The sequence below is a fragment of the Siphateles boraxobius genome, unplaced genomic scaffold (assembly GCF_051911475.1).
Source record: "Siphateles boraxobius isolate OS27281-9 unplaced genomic scaffold, OSU_SipBor_1 5, whole genome shotgun sequence".
NCBI lineage: Eukaryota > Metazoa > Chordata > Actinopteri > Cypriniformes > Leuciscidae > Siphateles > Siphateles boraxobius.
Window position 1 is genome coordinate 29,206,374 of NW_027509141.1, and position 11,491 is coordinate 29,217,864.

Here is an 11,491-nt window from a genome sequence, read left to right on the forward strand (position 1 = left end):
AAATCATTGATACGAGTTATATCATTCAAAACAGGCCTTTTATATTCCCATGATCTAATAAGATCTAGATTGACTGATTTCTCACAATTTCTGTGAGTGAAGACACACATTTTTTCATCAGTCCATTTGGAAACAAAGTTCTGTTTACAAGATGGCATTGTGACACAGTACTCCTGAGGATGAAATAACCCCTGAATTTTACAAAGTTTCCAAGGTTAGTTTCCAAGTCTTCGAAAGATAATGGCCGTTTTTTGTGTTTTTTTTTTTCATATATGCATAATTGGAATGAGAAATTACGCTATTCTTTATTGCCAACCGGTTTCAAATTGTCTGTTCTTTCTTTCTGTACCATGTGACAAATTGTGTGTGTGCTTATTTAATTACACCAGGGTTTAATGTGGTCGCCTTTTCATCCGGTACACTAACAGGGACTTCAGTCCAGGAAAACTGTGGAAATTACTCCTGACAAAACTAAGTTGCTCACCTCTCTCGATTCACCAGATTAAGAGAGACTGTCCTCCTGAGTGAACTCCTAGTGGAAACTCCCTCTCTCTCACACACACACTTCCACTTCTCATCCTAATCGTAAAGCGCCCATTGAGTACATGTCCCTGGAAACAAAACTCAGTTTCTAATAATACTCGTTGTACTCCAAGTCCTTCTTGGTTTGGAAGAGGTCTTTTGTCGGGTATGGTAACAAGTCTGCAGGGAGTTTTGCTCTTGTGGGAGCCAAAAGCAGACAGAAGGCTTGGCACTTTTTGCCATATTTCTATCTCCACACTCTGCCAGACATCCTGAGCTTAAGTGAGCTGCACTGATCTTCTTCCTCTCACAGCGAGTCTCCTTTTTCTCTATTTGCGTCCGTTGTTCCAAATCCTATCTCACAAATCATTTTCCACTCTAGAATTGATCAGCACTTTGACCTTCTCTCTTCCCGGGGCTTTAGTCTCACTTGTCTCTTTCACATCATGCCTTGCAGATCCTTTTCACCAAAAATGGAAAGAGCCTGCACCTTCTCTTGTTCCTTCTCACTCTTTTTCTTTTTTCCACAATGTCCTTGCTTGACTCCTGAAGGGATTTTCACCTTGAAATGGCACTTCTGTCCATTTCTATCGGTCTTACTGTAAGGGGCAGCGAATCCATCGGAGGCTTTAGCCAAGCTGAGGAGCGGAGTCACCTGATCGAATGTGATTGCGATGGATTCAGGATAATCCAGCACCTTCTCTACTCTCAACTGTTGCTGGTCTATTTCTATCTCAAGGACAGGCCCTTTGAGAGAAGATGGCCTCGATCGCTGATAGAGGCCATGGTGTTCTTTAAGAAAAAGCTTTTTTTGGGTTTCAAGCAATGAATGAAGTTTAAGGAAGTCTCAGGCAAGGAAGCAACCTCTAAGCTCCCTTTTAACCTGAATGTCCATTACTGGTTCATGCAAATGCAGTGTGTAAATCCCCAGCCTTGGTGCTGGCAAAATTTCTCCAGTTGTTGTTTTGCATAAAAACAAGGGGAAATTAGACCTATGAAGTGTCCTCAAAGGACAAGGCTTCTTTGAATTTGGTTAAAAGAAGCTCGGAGGTGAGAATGAGTGCAAATAGAGTGAGTTCTAGAAAGTGTTGCACCATCATCTATGAACTGTTAAAACCTCCTCACAAACCGCAGCATATAAATAGACTTGACTGTGGCCGCTGTGTGAGTCAGTGGCTGTCAGCAAAGCTTAAGTTTGAGGGTGGATGGTGGGGGAAGAGAGTGGTTGTCCTTTTCTCTGCTTTTCCAGACAGAAAGATAATCATTTCCCCCCAGGATACGGACTGCGAGAAGGAGTTTCTGTCCAGTTGGGGGTGCTGGCGGGGAATTCCGGGTATTTTTTGGCCCGAAACCCCTGACTCTGCAAGGTCACATCACCATGAATGAGTCTGTGATGATGTGCAGGAAGGACAATGCCCGGAGCGCATGTGATGGAACCAGGCCAGAGTGCCAGCATGACGGACAGGGCACAACACCACCAACCAATGAGGTCCTGAAACAAACTGACAGGTAACAGCATTACATGTTAATGCTCTAGGTATTTTTGTATAATTTATGGGGGGGTTGCCTTTACAGGATACAGAGAAACAGGAATGCTGAAAGAAAGATACATGGGAGGAATTTGACCAAGAGCAGACTCAATCCTGGATCGGTGTGAGCCAATTGCTCTTGTTTACACAAGGGCATGCGATACCCACTGCACCATATTGTAATTATTATCATTATCATTATCAATTATCATTATATATTTTGTATTCTATTTCTATATGAAGCTGTATTTTTTTACTAAATTATTACATTCCCGTGTCTTTAATCGACCTCAACAAAAACTCTTTATGATGTCTTTGATGATCTTTATGATGTCTTTGACATCTTTATGATGTTTTTGCAGTCTTTGATCTCCATAGCAGCAGTGACAGCGACTGGGCGGGCGGAACCATGCGGAGGGTCTTCCGGGATTCATTATCCTGTTTGTGAGTCTTTTTAATGATGAGGGAGGTCCCTGCCCTCGCGAAGAGTCGCAACAGAGAGCCGTTTATGCACACGTCTGAACAGACAAGCTGTGAGCATTCTCTAATTACTGTTTAAGATCCATTAAAACTGTTTCCTTCATTTAGACTTTTCATGGCAATTACGTTTGACTATGAAGGTAATATGAAAACAATCATCACTCATAAAGCAAAAACAAAGAATGCATGATAAACTTCGAAGACAACAACAATTGACTGTTCAGCTTAAGCGTACTGTCATTGTATTCTTCATTTAGTGCTGTAAGGGGACAGTTCTGCATTATTATATTGTATTTTAATTAAACTGCCCGGAGATCACATTCCAGGCCAAAGAATGAATGTGACAGATCATCTGCAATGATAAATACTTTACATCATTTGTAAAGTGATTAATCAATCAATGTTGGCAAATGCCTTGTTTAATACTGGATCTATAGAATTAGGACCATGTCAATTGGCTTGTTCTTTTAAATGCTACACAATAGGGAAATGTAATAATATCTCTTAATCCAAGCGCTTCTTTTGGCCAGTTGAGATATAACCGGCAGTCTTTGATCAATTGCTGGGATTCCCAAACCCCTTTGACCTAAAATATTTACTTGAAGTCCCCCCTGAGTTTTGAAGTTAATATTTCAATAATTGAACAACACATTTGCATGTTCACGGTTCCCTTATGTTGGTTGATGGTCACATCAAAAATATTTCATCTTTTTAGTTTAGATTTTATTTTATTTATTAATATTTTATTTCATTTTACATTTTCATGACTGACTTAGTAGCTTTTCATCAACTTGATGGCCAGTAACAAAGAGAATTTGGTTATGTATGTCTATACTAGCTTGTCCATAAGATATGCAACCATATGATATGCATTATTCCATTTTATTTTCACTTGTCAATGAGGATAGCACATTTGATTATGTAAAATGCCCAGTCAGTGCTGTCAGTCGCAACCAGGATGTATATACTTTGACATAAAAACATTGATGTTGCACATTTTTGGCTTTACCCATGATCTCACATATGGAGTCATATCTGACAAGCAACAAATGTAAAGGACAGATAAAAAGCAATCTGTCTGCATCTGGGTTCAGCCGATCACGATATTCCTTCTGATGATTTATGCCAGCCTGAGCATGTCTCAGAACATGTCAAATATAGGTATGTGTCTCATTCTCAGTCACACTGTCTCACTCTCCCCTCCCTCATTTATTTCAGTTCTCTGTCCCCTCGTGTCCTCTGAGATGGTGGTGTGATGTAATGTGAAGCAGAAAAGTGTTGACTCTTTGACCTTTGCATTGAATCCTTACACTGAGAATGAGAGATGTTCTAAAATAAAGGTTGTATTACCTCACTCTTCTGCTGCTCTCTGTCTCTCTCTGTAGGAGGGGTTGAAAGGGGTGCAGTGTAAATCTACTCATCATATTAAACCAGGCCTTCCAAATGACTTCAACTAAGTTACTCCTCACTCACCTCCTGAGTTTGTTAATCCTGCCCAATTCTGTTTTTGTCACAACGTATTACTACTTTTTTTAAAGAAATAGTTCACCCAAAAATTACAATTCAGTCACTGTTTACTCTACCAGTGTACACTTTTTTGTTCAACATGGAAAGGGATGATAAGGAACTTGGTGAAAAATATTTAGTTTTTTTTTTTCATACAATGACAGCTCATATTGACCAAAAGATACCAAAATAAACCTCTGCAAAGACAGCCCAGTCTCATCCCAAGGCGTCATCTAACTGACGCTTTTGACCATGTTTGACCATGCGTCAACATGCCGACGCACATGGCACCCTAAGCGTCAATATGAGACGCGCCTCCTAGTGGTCTAACCCTAACCCTACCCCAGACCTAAACCTACCCATAACGGAAGCGTCATCTAACCGACGCTAAAGGGTGCCATGTGCGTCGGATTTAGACGCATGGTCAAAGGCGTCAGTTAGATGACGCCCGAGGATGAGCGTCTCATATTGACGTTTAAAGGGTGCCATGTGCGTCGGTATGTTGACGCATGGTCAAAAGCGTCAGTTAGATGACGCCTTGGGATGAGACTATGTTGGCAAAGAAGTATTAGGGGTCCATGGAAAAGTTTAAAGAAAAAGTGTAAAACTAAGAAATAATAATTGTGAATATATATAAATTTGACATTGGTTACAGTTTCATTCTGCTTTCTAAAGACTAGAAATCATGGGAATAATCACAATTATTTTATTTGATTCTATTGACTGCCATATGGTTACTACTGTCAACTTTGTCTCTTTACACATATTTATAATATTTTCTATTATTTTTACTGTTTACAGGCCTTTACACATGAACATATATATATTTTTCGTTTTTGCTTGGGTAAAAAAAAAACTTTTCCTCACACAAAGCCATCATATGACTTAAAAAATTAAATATAAATGAAATATAAAAGGGCTCATTTTGCCTTTTATGATGCTTTTGTTTTTGTTCTTTTTTAGCTTGCGAGTCATGGTCACTATGAATTGTCATTATATAGAAAAGAGTTGCAGATTCTTTAAAATGTATCATTTTGTGTTTTATGGAACTTTGAATTTGTTCATTTTGTCTAAACTTAGATTGTGCATGTGTCTTTAGTCAGCAGCAGTTTAGTCTCAAAGATTCATTTGCAAGCAACATTCTATCACAGGGCATCGAGGTGTTTTGTGAAAAACATGTCGCAGCTGTTAGCGTTGCACAAATCTGAAGAGTTTTAAAATATATTGCTGCTTGAGTATCCGCACAGTATTATCAATCATTATTAAACGACTGAAAACTCGGCAAACTGACGTATAAAAAACCTCTCATTTGCTGATCGTGGAGAAGAAAGCCATGCTGTTTTTTATTTTTATTTCTTTTTTGCTGTAAGCAGGCGTGAAGAAATAAAGCAACAGATCAGAGACTGAAAAAAAAAGTTGCTGTTATTTACCGATGTGGCAACCCCAATATCTGACTAACAGTCACTTTGACAAACTGCAAATCAAATCAGCGCACCACTTACTCCACTTGCCCCCAAAGTTTATAGATACTCTGATTATTTAACAGACATAATTTGCCAAGAGCTCTCTGGATTAGGGGAGCATTGTGCGACTCAAAAGAAAGAGTAGCTGCATAAAATCAAAACACACACTGCAGACGTGTCGATGAGTGTTTTTTTTCACATGCACAGAGAAACAGTTGCTATGGAAAGAGTTTAATGAGGGGGAATTAAGATGGAGAGGAAGGAGCAGGCCACAGGCTAGTTTTAGAAAAACAAGTCGAAGAGATGTCTGATCTAATTTATAAACCCCGAGTGTCATTTCCAAATCCTCTCTCTCTCTCTCTCTCTCTCTTTCTCTCTCTCTCTCTCTCTCTCCTTTAGCTGCTATGTAAAACAAGAGATGAATAAACAAATTTGCCTCATTAATATGTATAACCATACATGTCTACGGCAGTACCGGGATGTCAACAAAGCTTTTTAACAGGAGAATATATTCAGCTATCGTTGTTAAATGCACTATCAGCATTACAGCATATTTGATGCTTTTGAAATATGACTTGCCACAATAAGGTTATTACAAGGATTTCGTTCAGCATTATAACATACAAAACATGTTGCATTTACCACAGCTCATAATCTCTGTTCGAGACTACATTATTCACATTTTCTCAGTTTAAATAGATACATCGCAGCCTGGGATTCTCATTTTTGTGTTTTTTTTTAACAGGTTGTAGAAGTCTGATACGCACACATGCACGTTCACGCTCCAGTAGAGGATAGCTGGTGAGGAATTAATGGTACAATGAGCTTCTAATTACCCCTGGATCACAATGCTAAGGTGAGGTAGAAAAACAAGACAAAAGAAACTTGTATGCTAATTATATTCCAAGTAATGCAAAGCGGTTGCATTGACAGTGTATCAAAGATTGGTTTTAACGTTCAGGCTTTAATGGGTGGCTAATTGCTCCTCTCTCATTAGTCATAGACTATTCATGTGCAATTAGCCTGTGATTCAGTCTCTGTACAAACACAAGGGCACAGCTTAGATGTGCTACCTGTGTCCCGTGGCACGTTCAGCGCAACTTACTTCTGCATATGTTGCTCCTACAGTTTAACATGGCTTTATGCTAATGACTCAGTCATTATGAAGTTAAAAACATTGTGAATAAACCATGAGAGTAATTAACTGTGTATGTGTGGATGTGTGTCTATATTCTCAGTAGCGATGTAGTAACATTGCTGTTCTTGAAGCAGTTAAACTTAGCTTAGTGAGTCGCTGCTGCCTTAATATCTCTCTTTCTCCTGGAATTAGCAACGGAGGCTTGGGAGGATTGCGCATGAAATTACTTCCAGACACGAGCGTTTTACCAGCTGTCCAATATTTTTCGAATAACTCTCTGTTTATAACTCTATATTTCACTCTATATTTTCACTCTATATTTCAAATAAACTCTGAAGTTCTTATAAATTCAGATTGTCACGGATGCAGTCCTTTCCATAGGTACTAATACTCTATGTACAGTTTAGGTGCTAATATGTTTTTGCTAACAGTGTATTAACACCCATATGTGAAAGATTTTCAGAGAGAATTCAACTGTGTTTGAAATCTTGAGAGGTTAGTTTTGTTGTTAATTGTAGATTGTTGATCAACCAAAAGGATAAAACTGATACAATTATGAAGGTCCGTTATGCTATTCAAGCATTAGATTGAATTTGTTTCCATATTTGTGTTTGTAGATAAAACACGCACCGTTGAGGACTAAATGGGCGTACTTTGCCTTTTCCAAGCATTTGGGATGCATTAAATCAGATTTCCCCAATCACCGGTATGCGATCAAACTGGTAATAGAATTGCTAATTTTAAATTGAATAAATATGTAAATAGTTTTTCTTTTTTGTTTATTAAAGAAAATAACAGCATAAATATTTCACAAATAATCATGTTGTCACACGCAAGATGTTGTATACTTGAAGTAAATCATTGAGCTCTTAGGGGTTCAGCTGATAAAAAACAGTTGGTAGGCCCAGTGTTCCACAAATGCTTCTCCATCTACATTAATAATCACAAAAGACTGTATGAATCCACGTGACAGGCAGATTTAATAAACAATGTATGTACAATAAAGTGATTTTAATGTTTTAAAAAGATTTAATGACTCAAGATCCAGAATCTCATTCAAGAGCACTTAATGCTTAAAGACCAACGTTTCTACCAGCGGTTTCTTTTATTACTAAAATTACTTATGTTTGCAGTTGGATTCAAATGATTGTGGGTTTAATCAGTGTGAGTGTCCTGATCATAATATGATGTTGGTCAGCTTGTGTTGTGAGAAGATTCTTCATGGTGTTTTTTAAACATGAATAACTCTGAATATCAGTCACCCGAGAAAGAAGAAAAACCACAATCGCTTTGTTAAGACCACTAAAGAGCCCGTCATTTGAAATAAAAGAAACAAGGGCTGGTTACTTTCATTTCCATTGTTGAGAGAATGTCTCTCTTTTTTTTCAGAGAAGTTAATAAAAAGCCACTAATTTTCTGCGACGATGATGATGGTGACACGGAGAGGATGAATGCTGTCAGGAAATGTGGAGCAAGTGATTGGTGAGAATAGAAAAGAAAGTCAAAACAAACTTAATATAGTAGGCGCTAATGGAGGGTGGAATTCAGCACAGACTAATGAACGATTCATTTCAACAGCACTAGAAAAAAGAACAAAGCTGCTCTAGTTTGGGAGGAAGTGTCTTCCATGAGCCGTTGACAATTTTATGTCGTTTTGTATTACTAGTGTTCTTTTATTTTGAGCAGTGCATCAATGGTGACTAATTGTCATTCTGTCACTCACCAAGTTTCTTTTTGTCCCCATAAAAATGGTTTCACGGTCCTTTTACAACTCCACAACGTGCAATGAGCACGAGCGTGCGGTCACATTCAATATTGAGATGCTATTCGGCCTCACTGTATGGGATTCCGTGCATGTGTCTGTGCTGTCACCGAAAAAGAAGACGAGTTTACGACTCTCAATCTAAATGAGCGAGGGCTGACTGCCCCTTATCTGCCCACTAACAGATCTTGTCGAGCGACATTACTGTACATATGGTCAGCCTGTCCTGAGGCTAGGCATGGTTTATGTGTATGTGGAGGCAGACACGCATATCTAGAGCTGTCATCTTACTGTGAAAGTCAAGCTGGAGACTCACAAGATGATTTCCACTGACAGGAACAGACGCATCCCAGCTGGCTTTGAAATGTGTCTTAAGTAAAGGTGCAGAGATGCCGAAAAGTCTCACAAAAGAGTGCAGGAAGACAAACCGCTGGCATCCTCAGCTTCAGCGAAACACATACTTACTATTCAGATTGAAGTCTGGAAGGGAAGTTGATGTTGTTTACTATGGCTGTGTGTCTTATAATTCGCTGAAATGAGAGACGGGCAGACATATGTACAACAGAGATTTGAGCAACTGGGTCATTTGGTAAATGTTAGACTACGGCAATGAACTGCAGGGAGTATAAGAGCATGGATTATTATCTCACTATGAATTTATCATCACTATTATAAGGTGCCATTAATATTTATATGGTATGCATGTATGCTGAATGTCCTTGCCATTATTTATGAATTATAAAGATTTTTTTTATTTTGCTTTTGCTTAGGTGAATGAGCAGTTCTTTATGTAAAATAATATATTATCATATGACGGATCTACATTATTCATGTCTGTTTTAATGACTACATTAAATCTATATGTGGCACCAACCAGTGGAAATATGATTGAACTGCTAATATACACTCTTAAGGTCTGTTCTTTTCCTTCTCTGTCATTTAACCGCAGTCTGATTTCACTGTATACTTTCGTGGCACCCAGAAATGTGTATATACAATATATTTTAGAACTGTATTTTTTTTTTATTAGTAGTATTTGAAGCATAGAAAGATGAGGCACTGAAGGATGCCATGAATAACATAACCTTTTCTAACATTCTTTCTCTTTTATTTAGCATGTCTTCTGTAACACTGATATAAAAATATTAAAGTCGCCCTGTAGTCAATAATGCTATCCCTTAAAACTCTCTTTGATCATCAAAATTACATTTACATGTTTTTTTTCATTGGAAAAAAAAAACTTCATGGCTTAAAATAGCTTGAATGTAGTATCAAATTTAGTATACGTGGTTATATGGATATGCAAATGAGCCCCGCCTCCACTCACACCAGCTCACAGATCCACACGTTGATGTGATTGGTCGTTTGTGACTTCAGTCTTTGAGACTGTCTTTGGTTCACTGCCGTTTTAAGGAGAAAATACTTAGCTATGGTGTTGACATGAATTTGCACATCGTTTGTCTTGAAGCATATTAAAAACCCCACATAGATACATAAACAACATTAAAAACTTAATTCTCGCCACAGGAGGACTTTAAAAGATGTTTATTTACACTATTAGCAGTGCCTCTTATTATTCTTATGAACTTTCTATTTACAGTATCAGAGTGTTCTCACAAGAGTAGTCTGTCATGTAAAAGAAACTCCTATATGCTTTAAAAAGAAAGTAGATGTTTATTTACAAGAAATAATTTAAAAGTATCTTTTAAAAAAGCATCAGAATCCTCTTTAAAATACATGTTTATAAAACAGATGTTCACTTCACGACAAACATGAACGGCTGTTACGCAAGTATATGTTGTTCCATAGAAGTTTGTCTCCAAACACCCGTAGGAATCAGTTGAACTTGTCCTAACTTCTTTCAATACTTGGTATTACTTTGTCTGTTACTTGTCCAAAGCCAAAAAAAAAAAAGAGCAGACACTCCATCTCAAATGGAGTGGTGTATGTTCGAGTCTTGAGGGAATAAAGTGTATTTTATTTTTTTTATTTTTGCTTGCAGTTGGAGGGCTTCTATCTCGGACAAATCACTAAACCTACAGATAGGAGAGAGTGGAGAGAATCAGATCCCGTTGGAGAACTGTAACCCCCTGAACCGACACTACCAGATAATATAAGGTGCAATAACAGAAAAAGTATCAGATATATGTACCATATGTGTGTGTGTACGCGCATACATTCTTTATCTTAACTGAAATCAATGCTGTAGCCAGGAACCATCCTCTCGCTGTAGATATAGAGGTTGGTTTTGATGTTGGGGTGGACGGCTCCAGGGTACAATGACCATGTACTCCTGTGTCTCTATCTGGCAGCCCAGAGAAGCAGAGGAAAGAGCCGACAGCAGACACACAGATAGCACAGATGTCTGGACACACACAGCAGGTCAACAGCAGCTGAATTTAAGTAGATCTCAGATCTGCAGCACAAGAAGAAGTTGGGTCTTGATTAGCTCTAGATTCTATCAGACTCAGTTTAACAGTTCTCACCTGGTTTTTAATTTAGGACTTAGATTTTACATTGGACATCATGTGGCAAATCTATAGATACATTGTTTTAAATTGTACAAAAAATGATTTATAGTTTTATGTTATCTGCGGCCACATACAGCACATTGTGGTCATCACTACCCAAGTTTATCTACGTTGCAAGTGAAATTGTTTTTAATGGAGCCTGTGTTCAATTTTCTTTTATGTTGTGTAGATTCATGGATTTTAAAGAGGAGTGCTTGTCTCGTAACCTGTCCATAATGACATTGATCTAATTTAATTATAGACAAATGAAATTGTACAAAATTACTATAGATTTGATTGAATGCATTGCCTTTGATGTCAGCAATAACAGATAGGAAACCCTTCCTTTGTTTTAAGTTACTAATTCTATTAAATATTTCATTAATAATATGAATAATTAATATTGTTAAATGCAGTATTAATAATAAAATATATTAATAATAATAATAAATTATGTATAAAATAATTGTTAAATATTAATACATAATAATAGTAAATTATGTATAAAATAATAGTTATTTAAATAAATATATAAATTAGATAAAATAACAGTACATTTAATACAATCTTTTATTTTATTG